The 20,602-nt window shown below is 39.3% G+C and overlaps 1 long non-coding RNA gene across 1 annotated transcript; it reads right to left on the minus strand.

Moving 5' to 3' along the window:
• Positions 1-13,642: 13,642 nt before the first annotated feature.
• Positions 13,643-19,373, minus strand: LOC135081127 (uncharacterized). The gene is made up of 2 exons (XR_010259129.1): positions 19,110-19,373; positions 13,643-14,170 (listed from the first exon to the last, which is right to left on the minus strand). It is a non-coding gene; the product is annotated as an uncharacterized LOC135081127 (long non-coding RNA).
• Between the last annotated feature and the right edge of the window lie 1,229 nt (positions 19,374-20,602).

Raw genomic sequence — 20,602 nt, forward strand, 5'->3', positions numbered from 1 at the left:
GGTGGTCAGCGTGTATGGTATGTAACGGAACGTCCACTTTTGGGATCGGATGCAACATACCCACTTTGGTTCCAGATGGGATCTTATGGTGTGCGCACTCCAGGCACGCTGACACATACTTCCGAATAAATTTACGCATTTTTGGGAACCAGAAAATGGACTTGACTCTTTGCAAGGTCTTCTCAAAACCAAAATGACCTACGTCATCATGGTTGGTTTTGAGAACTTGCCAGCGCACGCCCCTCGGGACAAGCCATCTTAGTGCCCCGTCTTCGACTACCCTATAAACGCGACCATTTTTGACCTGATACTCTTTATGAATAGCTGCTATTTTGGGGGTTTCAGGATCCTGAACAATTTCTTTTATACGCCTAACCTCTTCATCGGCGGATTGAACTGTTGTAATCCAATCGTCAACAGTAACGTTGAGAATATCGAGCACGTGTATTGGTTCTTGTTGGTCTACGATCGCACCCCTGCTTAAAGCGTCAACATGAGCCATCTTTTCACCGGGACGATATTCAATATTACAGTCGTATTCGAGGAATTGGATCCACCACCGCGATATCCGGGGAACCAGATCTCGTTTGGTAAACGTCGACCGTAAAGCGTTGCAGTCGGACACGATTGTAAATTTGATACCCAATAAATAAGTGCGGAACTTATTTAACGCGCTTATGACTGCGAGTGTCTCCAATTCGAACGAGTGAAGCTTTTGTTCTTCAGGGCTGGTTTGACGGCTATAATAGGAGACGGGTCGCCATGGGTTATTTCCGGTCCTTTGCATCAGGATACCTCCCAAGCCAAACTTACTCGCATCTGTGTGTAATTGGGTTTCGGCACTATGGTCATATAGTGCTAAAACTGGTCTCTCTATTAGCAGTCTCTTCAAGGTGTCAAATGCGTTTTGCTGCGACTCTGTCCATTGCCAGGCGGTATCCTTTCTGAGCAGGTTTGTCAAAGGTCTCGCAATTAGAGCAAAGTCCGTGACAAACCTGCGGAAAAATCCTGCCAGGCCCAGAAATCTCCGAACACTCCGTCACTTTGGTTGCAAGGCACAGGGAATTTAGACACAGCTAGAGTCTTTTGTTCCCCAGGTCTGATGCCAAGTTCATCGATCTCAAAACCTAAGAAAACTATTTTTTCTTGGAAGAAATTGCACTTTTCCATTTTTAGCGTCAGTCCAGCGTCTCGCAATAAGCCGAGGACTTGTTCGAGGCGTTGTAAGCCCTCATCAAAAGTTTTTGATGGAATCAAAATGTCATCCATGTATATAATCACGAATGGTACCTTAGTTTTATTGAGGATTTTATGAATAGCCCGTTGGAAGACGGCAGGTGCATTTGCCAGTCCGAAGGGCATACGATTATATTCGTATTGCCCCTCGGGCGTGACAAATGCTGTCTTCTCTTTAGACCCTTCAGCAATGGCGATCTGGTGATAACCAGATGCGAGGTCAAGCGTTGTGAAAAGTGACTGCCCCGAAAGCTGGTCGAGAAGATCCTCTATTCGCGGAAGCGGGTAATGATCTCGTTTTGTGCGTCGATTAAGTGCGCGATAATCCACGCACAAACGCTTTTCACCCGACTTCTTCTGAACGAGCACAATTGGACTCGCGTAAGGCGAGCTAGATTCGCGTACAATACCATTTTCTACCATCTCCTCAACCAGCCCCTGGACATAGGCACGTTCAGAATGTGAAAGCCGGTAAGGCCTGTATACAACTGGCGTTGTGTCGGTCAAAAGTATTTCCATTTCGGCCACGGTTGTATAACCTAAGTCATGCAGCCCTGTTGAAAAGCAACCCTTGTACTTTGATAACAAAGCCTGACATTTATCCTTCTCACTAACAGTAAGTCCCTCTCCCATGTTGATTTGGTTACAAACAGTGTCATTGACTAAATCCGTATTTATCCGCAACACATCTAGAACTCGGTTTTGAGACAAGGTTGCCCTAGCTCGAGAAATTAGTGCACCCTTGTTAAAACGAATTACTTGAGTACTTAAACTCTGTACAAGAACGTGACATGTTCCGTTGGTTATTTGATATTCACCAGGCAACAAATAGTATTCCATGTCGGGTTTACCCCTTATTGAACCTCCGACATAAATACTACCACTATAATTAGTTTTAGCTTCAACTGTAACTGCGCTAAGCTCTCCTATACCTAACTCCACATCATCAACCGTAACGAGTAGAAGTTTAGCCTCATCACGTATATCGGCCCTTTCGATTAGTAAGTCAGTAGCAGTTTTTATTATTTTCAGATTAGGACGTTCCGTAAAACTGTGTCCAAGGAGCACCGGAATATTTATAAGTGAATCATCTACTATAAAAATCTCTACCTGTTCCTCTCTTACATCCTGAATCTCAATTGTAACAAAAGCTTTACCTATGGGTACATAGGGAATATTGCCTAATCCTCTCAACATTGGACCCGCTGCGGTGTCCCACTGAAGACCAATTTTATGCGCATCGGTCATACGAACGAGTGTAGCTTGACTACCAAGATCAACCTGGCAGGGGATAATCACACCGTTTATCTTTATGGCTACTCTATACTTGTCATTGCTACCATCATCAATGGAAACTTCAAGAACATTTTTCGGTTTACCGTGTGCATTGCCGTTGTTCAGATTGTTATTAGTATTCGTACTGTTATTAGGGATATTAAGATTCTTTTTAGGGCAAGTATTTGAATCGTGACCAAGAAAATTACACTCTGCGCATTTGTTTATTGGTTTACGACACTGATAGCTCATGTGACCGGCTTCGTTACAATTAAAGCAGACTGCATTCCCTTTCGGGCGACTCCTAAAAGTTTTATCACTGCCTTTAGCTAGTGCGGTACTTGTCGAAGTTGAAGCAGAATTATTGAACCTCTTATCTCTACCTGGTCCCTCCCTCCTGATATTATCGTTGTATTCCCTAGGGTGAGACTTAACTGTCTTGAAGAACTCTAAAGTTTCCTCGGGTTTATCGAATTTACCAGCTTGAGCACTTAACCGAATCCCTTTGTCTTCAATGCCAAATATTAAGCAATCGACTGCCTGCTTACCAAATATTTTACAGCGATTTAATAAGTTGATCTTAGAAAAATAGTATAATTCTAAAGAGTCTCCAGGGCGCGCCTTTCTATTAAGCATTTCGGTGAGCAACTCAGCGTAATTCTCGGTAGACGGAAAAGATTCTCGTAATAAAGTCTTCCACTCTTCCCACGAATGCCTAATAGATGGCAAGCCCTGGTACCAGGTCTTAGCATGTCCTACTAATTTGGGTAGGGCGTAGTGAACCGTTTGCTTGTCATTCCAGTTGTAGATTTCCGCGCATTCGTCTACTTTACTTATCCACATGTCAATAGTCTGTTCTCGAGAAAGCGGATCAAAATCAGAAAGAACATTATTTAGTACAGGAAACGATTCACGATCCCTACCCTTAAAAATATTAACAAACTCTTCAAAGAAATTTGCAGGTTCCACAACCCTATGCCTTTGGAAATCTGAGTTCCCAGGAACGGTGTCATTTTTGAGAGGACTGTGATTCATTCTAGACGGGGAAACAATATATTGACGACGACTCGAATCATTGATATCGCGCGATGTCACGTTACGGCTACGTTGTCTCATCAATTCTTGCTCTAACAGACGTAGCCTCTCGCGCATTTCATCATTTTCGTCGTTCCTTTGACGGCGACTACCACTACGACTTCGTCGATCGATTCCTCTACGACTATGACTACGGCTAGGACGGTTACTCCTAGGTCTACTGCGACTGCGGCTGCGTTGCTGATATTCATCACATATTTCCCGTCTACGACTAGGTCTATTCTCAAGTGAATTACGGTTTGCATTCAGTTCCTGACATGACTCACGGTTACTGAGGCGGCTGCGTTGGATGCTCCGGATGCGGTGACGGCTTCGGCTTCGGCTTTGATTCCGACTTCGACCCTCGTGTCTCGTGCGGCTCCGGCTTCGTCGCATACCACCGCTGTTCCCTGCACCACGATCGGCATCCATCGTCGGTAGTATGGGGCTTCCAGGTGGTATGGGTGTTCGAAGTCTACGACTTCGACACCGTTTTTCATCAGGACTGCCGCTTCCCATTATCTTAGGTGACGATCTGTGGGCGTAGCAAAAACGATATATTTTTGCTGTAATCCCACTTCTGAGCTGAAAAAGCTCAGAAGGATCGGTTCTTGACGAAAACAACGAAGTTCGGAATAGTCTTTATTTTCACTTTCACCACTCTCGCTGCACAACAATACCCGACGGGTTTCGCAATTCGAATGGCGGACTGAGGCAGTGTTGCCACGGTCGAAAAAATAATCGATTCATTTATAGACTCCAAATTATGATTATGATTAACTGAGAAATTTACTATTTGATTAATTTAGTGATTAAAGTAAATTATATAATTAATTAATGGTGAATATATGTATAGTACGCAATAAAATATAAACGACTGTTACATTTAGTTACTATGTTAAAAAATGTGGAAAAAATCGTCCATGACGGCTTGGACAATCTCAATCAGTCGCGCGGTGGCGCTTACGGAGGACGGACGCGTGTCAGTTTTTTGGCCGTGACAGTTCGCGATTTGTCAATATTTTTGACAATGATGACTTTGATGAGTCACAGTATAATAATATCAGTGTTACTGGAGAAAGCTTAAATTTTTGATAATTAAGAATTATCAATTTTGTCTACCTATTGAAATTGAAATCGTTCGCATCCTTTTAAACGAAGACTCTACTCATGATACATAGTACATTCCTCAAATATGAGACAAAACCAATGAGTTAAAATTACATTTTAATAGTACCTACATACAATCGTCTTACACTCTTTAGAAGAGCACACTGACACAAATAAATAATAAAAAATACTGTCTAAGGTCTGTAGCTAAAGGTCTAAGCTGCAAGATGGAAGAATCTTCTACCCAAAAAGATGGCAGATGCAGCAGATGTCAACGGATTTAAAACTGGAGTTCATATGACTCCTTGTAGACTTGAGTGTCTAGAGCGTCCCTTCCTCCACCATGCGTAAGAATTTTCAAAAAAATACTGTCTAAGGTCTGTAGCTAAAGGTCTACGCTGCAAGATGGAAGAATCTTCTACCCAAAAAGATGGCAGATGCAGCAGATGTCAACGGATTTAAAACTGGAGTTGATGTGACTCCTTGTAGACTTGAGTGTCTAGAGCGTCCCTTCCTCCACCATGCGTAAGAATTTTCACAAAAATACTGTCTAAGGTCTGTAGCTAAAGGTCTACGCTGCAAGATGGAAGTATCTTCTACCCAAAAAGATGGCAGATGCAGCAGACGTCAACGAATTTAAAACTGGAGTTGATGTGACTCCTTGTAGACTTGAGTGTCTAGAGCGTCCCTTCCTCCACCATGCGTAAGAATTTTCACAAAAATACTGTCTAAGGTCTGTAGCTAAAGGTCTAAGCTGCAAGATAAAAGAATCTTCTAGTCAATAACTTTAAAACTATAATTTGAACGAATTTTGCTATTAGTGGACAAATTTCTGCTCACGATGGACTAATTATCTGCTATACTCTCGACTCTCTAAAGCACAACATTTATAAAAATTTTGCTGCGGTAATGCACTCCAGGTAACAGTGTGTGATGCTCATTGCTCATAGTGATTTTCGATACAGAGCCCCGTACATACGTTATACATAAATTATGGAAAGAAAACACCCAGACCAATACAAACAAATATGTATGCAATTTTAGTATGATATTTTTATTTATTAATAAACAAAAAGACTGAACAAAATTGATGCGTGTACTGATTAATGTAATTAACCACATGCAAAGCTTTGTGAATTGCAACAACTATAATTTATTATCCAAGCTCTAAATAATCGCTACTACGAGTAACTGATCATAAAATGTATTTCCAATCGCTCAAGCTCCCGAGGATCTACCGATAGGTCGGGTGACGTAATCTTGAAATTCTTTTAGCCGGCGCGGAACTTCCGGAAGGTCGGGTGACGCCACGCCTCTTTGAACCGTGTTTCCTTTGGCAGTTATATTCTATATTTATTCGATTCTAAAATCTAAAAAAGGACAGTGCCAATCCATGTATGGAAGTTGGACCAAGTGTTGCCCAGAATGAAACCATAGTGCATTTTGTTCCTCAGGCCAATACTAATTTGTAAACCGGAGCGCACTGAAATCTATCCCTGGAGTTAAGAGAAAAAAAGAGTTTTGTTTTGAATTATTTACATACAAAATATCATCGATGTATACGTACTACGCATAAGATTTCGCGATTTTGGCATTAAATAACACTCGCTTTGTTGAACTTAACCATACTGCATCCGTACACCTTACTTTAGTACGACTTCGACATTATTTATAAGCGATCAAGCGCTGTTGCAGTAGTTTGATTAGTTGATAGAAATTAATTATTTCCAAAATGGAGCAAGAAGTTTTAGCTTACAAGAACTTCAATAATCGATTGTAATACACCAATAAATTGATTTTATGCAGGGATAGAGACCTAAATCTTCTTGCTTTATTTTGGAAATAATGAATTTCTGTCAACTTACCAAAAAATTAAAACAGCGGTAGATCGTTTATAAAGAATGTCTAAATCGCACTAAAGTAACGTGTACGGATGCAGTATGGTTAAGTTCAACATAGCGAGTGTTATTTAATGCCACAATCGTGAAATCTTATGCGTAGTACGTATACATCGATGATATTTTGTATGTAAATAATTCAAAACAAAACTCTTTTTTTATCTTAACTCCAGGGACAGATTTCAGTGCGCTTTGGTTTACACATTAGTATAGGCCTGAGGAACAAAATGCACTATGGGTTGATTCTGGGCAACACTTGGTCCAGACCCTGGCACTATCCTTTTGAAAGTTGTTTTAATTTGTGTGTTTGTATGTTGAACGGAAGGAAGTCAACCTAACCTAACCAACTGCGTATTTCTAAACTGCGTATTTCTATACTGTGTAGCCGCGAGAGCTCTTTGGCGCGCTGTCTTCGGCGAAGTATTGCGCGCGCAGATTTTGACAGCGCGAAATAACTACTTTAGCAGAAATACCAAGCCTTAAGTAAAGCACAATACGGCCATTCTCAGATGAGCTAGTTTTTGCGTGTCCGGGCTGTTAAATCGTTAAAAATGACAAATTAGAGACATGCAAGTATTTTTATATGTTACTTAACGACCCCATCCAGTTGTGCATTAAATCATAGGCCTCTATTTTAAGTATTTGTGACTTAATTAATTTCATGAACCTCTGTTCTCTAATTACCGTTACGCGTCCGCACACCGACTTAATGTTAAAACTTGGCTGTAATTTTTATGTCGTATAGATTTGGTTTACTCCATTCAACATTTTAAAGAGTACAAAAGATTGTCTTACGCATAGCAAAATATCTATTCAATAGAACCATTCTGTAAATAATTAGAATAAAAAAACTGCTTGTCCGAGCGAAAGTCCTAATTCCCGTGACGTTTTCTGTTTTTGGGCACACAAGCCTAAATAATAATATTTGATACATCATTTACGCGCGCGGCGCGAGCCCTTAGTTAGTTCTAAGACCTGTTAGCAAGTAGACGTCTATTGCGTTGGCGTACCGTCGATGAATTGCGTAAGAGTATAATTACCATATCTTTGGTTTTCAATTTTTCTATTTACCATGTCCTTATTTTTATACTCGATTTTTGAAGGTAGATCCACGTTGTTAATTTAAATAGATTCAGTACTTTAGCCTTCATACGTTGTAGTAAGACAGTATTTGCATACGCTGAAGATTTTGGAAATTTTGAAGAGAAACTATCGTTTTATAATTTCCATGTACTAATTACCGTATATTTATAATCACCGTTGTATGAAATTATTACCTACAAATTGCACTCACGATTGAATAAGTATGATGATAAAATATGAAATATATCTAGACTTTCGCATAAAAACTGTACGGACTTTTCTTCCAATCTTACAATCAAAATTTAAAAAAACTTTCGTTAGAGTAACCTCGAAATAGATTCGATTTCATGACGAATGTTCAGCTTCAGTTGCTGCATGGTTGTTGGATTTAAGAGTATATTTTAACCCCTAAGGTGACCCCACAAAAAGAAGTTACCTGGAGTGAAATCGGGGCTTTCTGATGGCCAGGAGATGTCACCCCTGCATGAAACATGTCTCGTACCAGATATTTATTTTTACTATTAGTATAATTGATATTAACATCTTAAATCATTAATGAATTCTAATATAATACCATTAACATCTATCCATAATACCTTTGCCCTAAGAAGATGAGATTTTCCAACAGTAACACTTACCTGGCGTGATCACATTAAGAACAAAAGAGAACAAATCAACAGACAATGGGACTTTTCAAGGCATTAGTGTATAGGCACTTTGTACCATCCTAAACTGCATCCTACCTGCTTTCTTATGCATAGAAAAAACTTCGTGATATGCAATGGGTACTGGACAGAAGAAGCTTGGAGAACAAACTATATACAAATGGATCCTAAAACCCATGTAGAAATGGCATCGACTTAGCCTTGAAAATATAGAAATACTTTAACGTTTTCAAAATAAAGGTTTAAAAATCTTGAGCTGTGCACCTTGGTTTACAAAGTCCAGTGAAGTGATACCAAACGTCAAAGAGGGTGTGGAAAATCCTGTAAAGCTTACAACCAAAGACTAGAGTCTAGTCTAGATTGCATGAAGGTCTAGTCACTAGACCTTCATGCAATCTATTTGCTGCATCCCTTCTAAATTCTAAGAATTCTGCATTTAGGCTCAGGAGAAAGCGAATAGCATCAATCTGAAAACTTATTGTAAAAGAATCGAGGTGACAAATCATGGGATATGCTGAGCTGGAAATGTCATTATTACAAATTTAATTTAATCTGATAATGGGTGATGGCTGATCGCAGATAGATTAAAAAGAGGAAAAATCACTTAAATCATTAATTAATTTTTCGATATATGCATATCCGAAAAATCAAATTTGTGAGATCTCCTGATCCATTATCTGTACGTTAAATCGTTTGTACCACATTGAAATCAAATAAATGATTATTAAGATTCTGATGAAATGTGACACGTAGCCCCATCTGGCCGAAACTAAGTGTTCCTGTTATAGCCTCAATTATTGCAGTATACTGAAAATATCTTGATACAATAAAAAATAGAAATGAGTGTTTTCCTTTTTTCAAAGGGTTATTAAGTGCACCTACAGCGTTTTTTATGACGCTATATATTTATATACAAATTTATCAATGCAAGATATTGTTTTCTTGCTATTTTACATATTTTTTCTAATTACCGTTAGATTCAGTATTAGCCTTATCTAATTACCGTGACCATAAAATTTTTGGGTCTCATTTACGCGAAAACCGCTTGGAATAATTTGACGCCTTAACGATTGTTAAATTCGTACTTTTCATGTGTTTCATATTTAAATGCGTTTAAGTCAATTAAGCCAAATTTCAAAAATGATATGGTAATTAGGCTGAGAACGCCTAATCGTGAGAATGGCCGAATAGACGTCGACATTGCAAAATTATTAACTTGAATAAAACCTTGAATATTGTCAACAAATATCATGGAATAATGGGATAAAATTCTATAAGATTTTTATTTGACGTTTTTGCTCATGGCTATGCCCACAGGCTATTATCAATTTAAACGAGCCTTTCATTGATAATTTGAACGCATTAGCGGACGAATAATAAATCGTCCTTGGACATTTTCACACTGTGATTTTTTAATCTTTACTTTGATGGAGCAAATTTTTCGCTCTTTAGCCTACCCATTGTGTGTTGCTATTATTGAAACCATAAATTAACTTCAAAGCTTACAAACATGCCTTATATACTATGACTAGTTTTCAAAAGCTTAATAATAATTAAAAAACATAGGTTTGTGTTGTATAAAATTACCGGTGGACAAAAAGAAGCCCACTTCTGTTTTTGAGACATGTTCATTATTAAATGTTCATCATCATCATCATTTCAGCCATAGGACGTCCACTGCTGAACATAGGCCTCCCCCAATGCTTTCCATGTTGATCGATTGGTAGCGGCCTGCGTCCATTATTAAATGTTATATTTTACTTTTTTTTGTCAACTCAGTTGGAGTATAACTAAATGTTTATTTAGCTTCAAAGACTGAGCATCTAATGATGCCTTTCTCTATGTGACATTTTGATAGTAAATAGTTTAAATAAACCAATATAAACATTGTATTTCCCAACCCAAGTCACTGTCTCATTGTTTAGACATCGACGCGTTAGCGCCCGAGAGCTAATATAACACATTCGCGATGCCATCGGTTGCCCAATGCGCCTGCGCGTGTAATTTTATTGTTCTAGCACTGTTGCCGATATGAATGAACTGGCCGATATCGAAATCTGTGGTTTTGGTTTGCTGTTCTTCATGTAGACTAGAATAAAATAGATTTGATCATGAAAAATTTTTCGCCGACTTTTTGTGATTTTTTTAGGACCACACTTAATAGTAGAACGCCCACCTGCTTAATGAACCGATGACCTCAGTAGACAGGCTGGCACAGACTATTGAAAAAATCGTGAGATCGTTCTTTGAGGGTTATCTTCAGCAGTGGACTGCCATAAGCTGAATGTATGATAAGTAAAGGTAAGCCATGTTATGTAAGTAAGTAGATAGTATGTATCAAGATTTGTCATTTAAGCGTTGCAAATATGCATTATTTGTAAATTACAAATACCATTTTAGATCTACAGTTGTTGTAGCTCTACAATAGTTCAAAATACCAAATAAAGGGGATAAAAAGCTTGCTTATTACCGTGAAAATGGGAAAATTTGTACTTGCCTCTTTTCGCTCTAAGAACAACATTCCAAAGCATTGTCTAGATATTCCCCAGTCTATATTCAGCCAATTGGTTTGTCTGTGAACAGTATCACGGTAATTGAATAACTTGTAGGGTCCAGGTAACGGTAACCGATTAGATAACATTATCATTGTTGTAGTGCTGAATGAACGTAGTTACGAATAACAATCCCATAAGTGTAATTTGAAACTGTTTATTTACATGATGAATTCACTTAACACCGGTCAAATACCTGCCTTGTCTAGCATAAAAAAAACCAATACTGTTAACATTGTGTTGTTATGGTTAATGCGAACAGAAAAAGCGCTACCGCCAAGTGAACTGAGCAGATTTTTTTCCCCACTGGGAATCGAACCCGGGACCGCTGGATCTAAGGAAGGTAGACTGGACCATAGAGACAATTCCTGTTACGTCGTTGAACAGATTGATTCTGCGCTTCAGTCAGATAATTTCATAGTCCTATTTAAGTTACTTGTATTTAGGCTAAGTTTTTATTCAATAAATTTATATTAACTTATCTTGTAATGGCGGCTTACCAAAAACTAGGATTGTTCGTCTGTTATTAAACGAAGAAGAGCTAGTGTTTCCCACGTTAAAAAGACTAGAAAAGGTTATGAAAGGATCATGAAACTGTCAGACAATACATGACATAATATTAACATCAATGACAGACAGACCATGAGACCATTATTGAAACATAATGAGTATTTTTTAAATTAAATATAATGTTTTTAATTATGGTTATAGCGATGAGTGCCGATAGCACGATCTCATCACCGTGTGATATCCGCTAGAGCGTGCGTGAGTCAATAAATAAAACTCATTGGCATCCATTGATTGATGGCTGTTTTTGTAAACAATTACGTTTATAAATAAACTTGCACCAGGAGTAAGGAAGTTATTGTACTTTGCTACGAGGATATAAATACAATGAATGCTTTTTCTGAGTACATTTGGCTGCTACCTACATATTTTTTTATTTATTTATTTATTTATACTTCAATGCCAAAAATATTAACATTAGGCGAACTTAATGCCATAAGGCATTCTCATTTTCTACATTAAGAATACTGAAAACGTATTTGTTAGTAAATGACAAAAACGCATTTTATATTGTCTTACGGAGTGTAGTTATATATTTAGGCCGAGTTGCACCACCTAACTTTAACGGTAACTATAAGTTAACAACTGGTGCTTTTTTCTCCGTTTTTTCAAAGTTAAAGTAAGATGGTGCAACTCAGCCTTAGACTACATGAATCTCTCTCAATTTCCAAGTGGAACATAAATAAACATAACACTTAAATAAAAATGCTTTGTGTAAGTAGTTTCCTTGTATGGATATTGCGTAATTTTTCAGTCAGACAATCATTGCGACTGTCTTTATAGAAATTCTATGCCTCAGACGTTAAATCGTCCGTCTGAATTAGTAGCTATGTCAAAGGTTAAAGTCTCACGCCAGGGTTGGCCTCGTTGATACACCTACGCGATGTTTTTTAAATAATGTATTGTCATCTCTTACATAAGTATGCAAAATTTCAGCTCAATCCGACTTCGGAAAGCGGGCCAGGCATAAAAATTAAAGATTAGGAATTTCCACACCGATAAATATAAACTTGCTTTAACTACTAAAATAATAGGTGAGGTGCTATTTCTTTCTACATATAACTATTACTTTACTTGTATTGCCCCTTCGGTAAAGACATCGTCGTTTTTTTCAGCCAATGGCACTCCACGATTCCTTAGAAGAAAATAATGAAAAGTGACTTTAGATGAAGTATACAATGTACTTTAGGGTGTCCCTTATTTTTCAAAGTTTTAAATCTGTAACGCATAGGTCTTAGTTTTGTTTGTTTGCCTCTAAAACACTCTGAAATAAATTTTTACCTTATTTGGAGTACGATAACCCGTGCCGACTTGCATCGAAACATGTTGCGCGGCAGTAGCGGTGCGTATTCGCGGTGTTTGTCATTTGTTCTCAATTAATCTCGTGATTAACACCTATTGTTTGACATTTAGAAGATGGCTGTGGATTTAAGAAGCAACAAAAAAAGTATTTTCTTAGTCGGGAACGTACATTTATCAAATAATAGGCACAAAGTTACCGTTAATCGTCAAGTTTTTGCAGTATTTTTTAACATATTTTGCGAAGTTAATTAAATGTTATTGAATCTAATCTCATCATTCGGGAGTGTATTCTATTTTGGGAAAAGGTATAAATCCTACCAGAGCCTAACTGTGTAAAAAAACTTGTGTATCTTCACCATGCTTGGAGGGAGTTGCAAGAAAAATTATTTTAAAAAATCAAGATTTATAAGCGCCGCGGTGAGGAGGATTTAAAAACAAATAAAATATTTTAACAAAAACAAATAAAACCAAGGCGTCCAGAGTGTTAAGGTGTAGACAAAAAGTTAGTTAAGAAAGTAGAAATTGCAAGACAAAGAAAATTTAATAAATAAATAAATAAAAAATAGAGCAAATATGTTTCGGAGGTTTATCGTCATCTCTTACTACGCAAGATTCTATACAAACGCAAGGACATCACGACCAGCTTACCAGCTCTGAGGAAAGCCTTAAGGAACTCTTGACATCCACTTTCCAAAAGGTATATGAGAGTGTTGACAAATTGATTTCCAAGGCAGCCCTGAGCAAGTTCAGTCAACATCTTTGGTACTTCATATCAGAAGAAATTGCCGTTTTATCACTCTTTGATGATGAAGGTAATGAACAAACACCGTCAATATTGTAGTAAAAGTACTGTTCACGCAGAACTACTTAATAAAATGCATTCTTGAGTTTGAGAATTTATTGTACTTTGGACAATATTACATTGAAATAATTTGTGAGTTAACGTGCCGGCCGGCACGTCAAGCCGTTTCGGTGGCTGATAGGCGAGAGAGGGATACAGTGAATGGAGGAGTGAACGCGCGCGCGGACCGAATGAGATTGAACGATAGTGATGTGAAGCTGTCTGTCATAGACATCCTCCGGGGCTTGAAAGCTAGGTAGCTTTCAGGAGTTCTTCGCTGTCTTCATTCGGCGACGGCAGTAGACATAGGCGGTTCATGGCCCTTCGAACGATGCCTTGGGATGTAGAGACGTCTGCGACTCGCGGCACTCCATCAGAGCCGGGGAAGAGTCTGGATATTCGTCCAAGGCGCCAGCATAGCGGCGGTGCGCTCTCGTCCTTAATCAGGACTAGGTCATCAACCTTGAGGTCTCTGCATCGCACCTTCCATTTCGTGCGCTGCTGCAGCTCGGCCACGTACTCCATTGACCACCTCTTCCAGAAGTCTTGACGGGCTTGCTCCAGTCGCTGAAACCGGTCAAGACGATTTGTGCTATAGTCAAGCAGGTACGGCGATGGCAATGAGGTTAGCGGCCTACCAATTAAAAAGTGGCCCGGGGTAAGAGGAGATAGGTCTTGGGGTGAAGGACTTATTGGACATAGGGGTCGGCTATTTAGGATGGCCTCAATCTGAACAAATAATGAGCTCAGCTCCTCAAAGGTCAAGTGTACATTTTTTATGACTCTATGTAAATGAAACTTCGCTGACTTGACCCCACTTTCCCAATAACCACCAAAGTGAGGAGCGTACGCAGGTGAGAAACGAAATTCGATGCCTTCACGAGAAGCGTGATCAATGATAGAATCGCTATTATTATTTAAAAATGAATTTATCTCTTTATTTGCTGCAACAAAGTTTCTACCATTATCACAGTAAATGATCTTTGGCTTACCTCTACGGGCTATAAATCTTTTTAAAGTCAAAATGAATGCATCCATTGACAGCTGACTGACTAACTCTAGGTGGATGCATTTATATCGGAAACAAATGAAAATGCAAAGATAACATTTACTAATCTTACATCCACGGCCCTTGCATATAACAGACCGTTATCAAAAATGGACCCGCGAAGTCGGTGCCTACTGTGGAGAAAGGAAAATCAGGTTGTACGCGATCTACAGGTAAGTTTCCCATAATGTTTTCCATAGTACGAGCGTTAAATCGGCGACAGGTAACACACTCGCGTGCTACACGCCTAGCTAGAGTCCTACCTCCTACAGGCCAATATCGTTCCCTAATCGAGGCTAAGAGATGTTGAGGACCTGCGTGTAACAAGCGAATATGTTCTTGTTTAAATATAAGTTTTGATAATGACTAGAATGTAACAAAATGGGGTGACGTTTATCATACTGGTAGTTGGACGTATCGATTCGTCCTCCTACTCTGAGAATGCCATTTTCATCAAGAAATGGAGTAAGGGATGAAAGAGCAGTTTTAGAATTTAAACATTTACCTTTTTTGAGCAATGCTAACTCAGTAGCAAAAGAATCTTGTTGAACTAACTTGATTAAAACATCGTGAGCCTTTTCTAGCTCTGAAACTTGAAGTGGACCTTGTAATCTATTAGATTTTATCTTTGTTCTACAATTATTGACGAATCTTAAGACTCTAGTCAGAACTCTAGTAAGAGTTGTTAATTTAGAAAATTTGCTTAAAGCAGCTGACAGACTGGGCATGGAAACTGCCTCCTCCCCCACTAAAGTTTGGTGAATCTTGAGCTCTGGCAACTCTATCGAGCCGAAATTGTGTACAGCTGGCCAAGAGTCTTCGGATTCTGAGAGGAAAGGTGGGCCGTGCCACCAGATAGAGAGGTCTGAGTGATCTGGATCAACGCCACGCGAAACGAGGTCTGCTGGGTTGACAGATGTGGGCACGTAACGCCAGTCTGCAGGATTGGTAAGCTCGTTTATAGCAGCTACTCTGTGGGTAACAAAAGTTTTAGTTTTATTTGAGTTTAACCAACCTAAAACAACTTGAGAGTCTGTCCAGTAAACCTGACGCTCTATAGGACAGCGTAGTGCGGCTATAACTGTAGAGCATAACTGAGCTCCCAGAAGGGCAGCGCAGAGCTCGAGCCTTGGTATGGTGGTAGGTTTAATTGGTGCTACTCTTGATTTGGCACATACCAAGACGACTTGTATTGCACCACTAGAAGAAATGGATCTCAAATATATACAGCTACCGTAGGCACGCTGTGAAGCATCAGAAAAACAATGAATTTGTGTAGACACAGGTTTATCAATTAAAATGCATCGAGGAATTTTTAGTAACGATAGACATGAAGATTTATTTGCATTGTAACCATGACCTTTCTATTTCTGAAGGAACAGGTTCGTCCCAATCAATTTTTTGACTCCATATTTCTTGTAACAGAATTTTAGGTTTTATTGTAAAAATTGATAGAAGACCAAGTGGGTCAAAAATTTTGAAAGTAGAAGAGAGTATAATTCTCTTTGTGACATTGTCTGATGATTCGATATTATGTTGGAAGTGGAGTTCATCGGTGGACGGCGTCCAACCTACGCCTAACGTACTAGTTGCCTTGCTAATCATGAGATTACCTTTTTCTAGGTCAACAGAATCGGCGAGTAACTCAGGTAAGTTGGAGCGAAATTTACGCAGATGAAAACCTCCCTTGGATAACTCAGAAGAGACAGCGAGATGGATATGACGCAGTTCGGGCTCAGTGCTGGCCCCGGTAAGTAGATCGTCACAATAGAAGTCATTTTGTATGATGGTTTTGATCTGCTGGTCTGCAGATTCCTCACCTATCTGCCAAAGACAACGAGTGGTAAAAAAACTGGCACTAGCAAACCCGTAAGTGACTGTGTTCAAACGTAGTACCCTAATGGGATTATCTTTGCTGTCGCGCCACAAAATAAGTTGCAGATCGCGATCAGCTTCGTTGAGGAGCACTGAGCGAAACATTTTCTCTACGTCCCCTGTCAAAACATATTTATGTTGCCTAAAACGGACTAGAATATTGAATAGTGGTTCTTGGACTACTGGACCCACCATCTGCAAATCGTTAACTGAAATACCAGAAGTGGTACGAGCTGACGCGTCGAAGACGACACGAAGTTTAGTAGACTCGCTTTGCTCTTTTATCACAGGATGATGGGGTAGGAAATAAGCGTGTAGTGGTCTAGGCACTGGAGATTCAGATAAATGACCTAAAGCTTCATACTCATCTATAAATTGACAATATTCCTTTTTTAAAGTTGGTTGTCGTTGGAACCGAGCCTCTAAATTCAAAAACCTCTTTTTAGCCAAGTTGTACGAGTCTCCTAAACGGTCTACACCATCTCGGAGTGGCAATGATACACAAAGTTGACCACTGTCAGTTCGAGTAGTATTGGCAAGATAATGTTGCTCGCATAATTTTTCTTCAGTACTAAGGGGTTTTTTATGTGGAAAAGTCTCTAGTTCCCAAAATTTTGTTAACTCGTCTTGAACATTACACAAGTTCTCATCTTTAGAGACGAAGTTGCACATGACAGATTTAGTTTTATTTTCATTGAAACGTGGCAAAGGTCCCGTGACGAGCCATCCTAATTTAGAGGCTTGAAGCTTTGGATAGCCACACCCTAAGGAGTGCTGCTGAGCACTTATAATGTCCCAGAATAAATCCGCACCGATAAGGATATCTACTGGAGATGGTTCGTTGAACGTGGGATCAGCCAATTGAAAGCCACTAATATTTAGTTGCTTAATATCAAAATATGATTTAGGTAAATTGCCAGTAATTTCAGGCAAAACCAAACAAGAAGCAATTACATTGAATGAAGTTGTTTGTGAATTGATGCGTAGAATACAGCGTTCTGTGTTTAATTGTAATTTAGTGTTACCAATGCCTACTATGCTAGTCTCGGAAGGCTGAGGAGTCAGGTTTAGGCACCGCTTTACAGCTTGAGTGATAATAGTCGACTGGCTCCCGCTGTCGAGTAACGCACGTACTACCATAGATTCATTTGTGGCTGGGTTGGTAACTTTGACCTTAGCAGTACATAAAAGTACTTCTGGTGAACATACCGAAGACAATGTAGTTGTATTCACAGATTCAGTTTCCTTCGGTTTATGTAGAAGAGAATTGTGTCGAGATTTGCAAAAACGACAAGTGCCTGAAAGGCGACAACGACTAGTAAGATGTCCCGCTCGCAAGCAAGTTTCACATAAATTATTAGACGAGACAAAATTGAGTCTATCTTCGACAGATTTCGTTTTGAAAGAAGGACACTCGAACAGACGATGATTATTCTTACAGAATAAACACTCTGGTTTAAATCTAGAAGTGTTGCCTTCGTTGGATGTACTCACTAATGACTTTGAAACATTTGATTTATTTTGATTATTGTTGTTAGAGAACTGCCTTTGCTTGTTATCTAGACCATCTTGCTTATGGCGATAGACAGTCTCCAAAACATCAGCGCGAGACTTCAAAAAACTAAAGAAGTCACTTAGCGAAGGTATTTCGCTTAAGTGATTTCTGTGCTCTTCCCACTTGAAATATGTGCTATTATTTAACTTTCCCGCAATAATGTATATAACTAAAACATCCCATTTATCAGTTGGCAACCCGAGTGTATTAAGTGCACGTAAGTTCTTAGTAACATGGTCAATAATATACCTTAACGATTTGTCAGTTTCCTGAATAGAATTGATATTGAATAATGCCTTAAGATGATTGTTTATTAATTGGCGTTTGTTGTCATACCGTTCACATAATAGTTTCCATGCTTCGGTGTAATTATTATGAGAAACTTCCAAATTAGCAATTACTCGAGCCGCTTCCCCTTCGAGATATGATTGTAAGTAGTGAAATTTGTGGATGCTCTCAATCCTATCATTGTTGTGTACAAGCGACATATAAGTTTCTTTGAATTCTAACCACTTAAAATATGTTCCATCAAAATTTGGAATTTTAATCACCGGCAAGCTAAAACCTAACGGGTTACAATTGTGTTCATTTTGATGACAAGAAGCCAAAGATGATTTACCTTGAGAATTATTATTATTGCAATTTTCAGCTTTGCTATTTTTTTTAATTAAATCTTGAGTTAATGCAAGACAATGGTAAAAATCTTGTTCTATGAGGTCCCTTGTAACTAACTCACTATCTAGATTTTCAGAGCTATTAACTTCAATAAGATTCTGAACCTCGTCAAATTCAACGAATAACGCTTCACATTTTGTCAGTTTCATCGAAAGTTTACTCACTTCTAAGTCTGAAATTTGTTCTAAAGATGTTAAAATATCAAGGTTATTTTTAAATTTAGTAACACGCCCTTTAATAGAGCCGCGTTTTGCAATTAATTCTTTTAACTTCATAGCTTCGGCCATTTTAAAGTAAACTTGCAATGAACCAACAAACTGCTATTGAAAGTAAAACAAATAGTTTGTATTTACGATACGCTCCTCGCTTTGTTGATCAGCTGATGCTCTGCCACGCGTAGACTGCGTGCAGTGACGTGGGGTGCAAGTGGGGCCGGCCGGCGTCGCAGGCTCGCAGTGTCGCTCGCAGTCAGGAAACCGCGATGCGCAGGCGATGACGCGTGACCGGGATCACTGGAATGCGTTTATTTCGTATGCCTAAGTAAACTGATACTAGCAAGGTCGTATGTGGGAACTAATAGATTGTAATAAGTGAGATCAAAGTTGTGAGGTTATATTTTTAAGCGCTTTACAGGTTAAAATAGTTGGGATTGCAATTAAATTGTTAGAATAGTGCTTTACTTGAGAAATGTCGACTTTTGACTTGAATTTATGTAAATAATGACAAGTTATTTAAATTTAAAGATAAGTTACTGTGCAAAAATAATAGATGTGTCAGCCAAATGCGATTATAGGTTATTTTGTTAGAGGTATTTGTGCTTGCCTGTCCTATAAAATTAGATAGCGGCACTAGACACAATACACAGAAAATACCTGACTAGCTAGACACTTGACCCTTGAGACACTGAACACACTAAATGCACAGATTGATTGGAGGATAGAAAATAGGTAGGAATAGAATGGAACGGGCTCACTTTTAGTTAGGCAGGCAGCTGGGCTCCGGGGCTTGACGGTGCAGTAGGCAGCGGCGCGCAAGGTAGGGCTCGGTGCAGATAGGCAGCGGCACGTCGCGTAGGGGCGTGCAGTGCAGGTAGGCAGCCGCGCAATGTAGGGCGCGCAGTGCAGTAGGCAGCCGGCTCCGGGCTTGATATCCAGACTGTCCCCTCGGTAGGCAGGAGCACACGTAGTGTAGTTATAGGAATCCTCGTGTCTGTTCGGAGATGTAGGCTTCGAGTTTCAAGGTAGACGTGCAGGTTAGGTTGGCTCGACGAAGGTTCTCGACGCAGGTAATCGACACGCAGAGTGATGTTGGCGTTTTTGGTAGATGGAAACTTGTCTGCTCGTGTTCGGGAATGCCTTCTCGTGCCTTCGACTGGACACGCGGTGTGAAATCTCGAAAAATTGCTTCGATCCGAAGACTGTAGGTCCTGTCACGGTCGCCACTTTGTTCACGCAGAACTACTTAATAAAATGCATTCTTGAGTTTGAGAATTTATTGTACTTTGGACAATATTACATTGAAATAATTTGTGAGTTAACGTGCCGGCCGGCACGTCAAGCCGTTTCGGTGGCTGATAGGCGAGAGAGGGATACAGTGAATGGAGGAGTGAACGCGCGCGCGGACCGAATGAGATTGAACGATAGTGATGTGAAGCTGTCTGTCATAGACAAGTACAAAGAGAGAGTATGTATGATTCTGGGAAGAGATACATTCCATCTGAAGAAGATATGATTATTTCTATGGTAAATAGGACTTTGTACCAATTTTTTTATCCTGTTTTTAATGAATTGATAATAATACTGCCTTATTTATTGTTGCTGGAAAACCATTGAGTGGTTTTGTGTCT

Source organism: Ostrinia nubilalis, chromosome 19 (genome assembly GCF_963855985.1).
Source record: "Ostrinia nubilalis chromosome 19, ilOstNubi1.1, whole genome shotgun sequence".
Classification (NCBI taxonomy): Eukaryota; Metazoa; Arthropoda; class Insecta; order Lepidoptera; family Crambidae; genus Ostrinia; species Ostrinia nubilalis.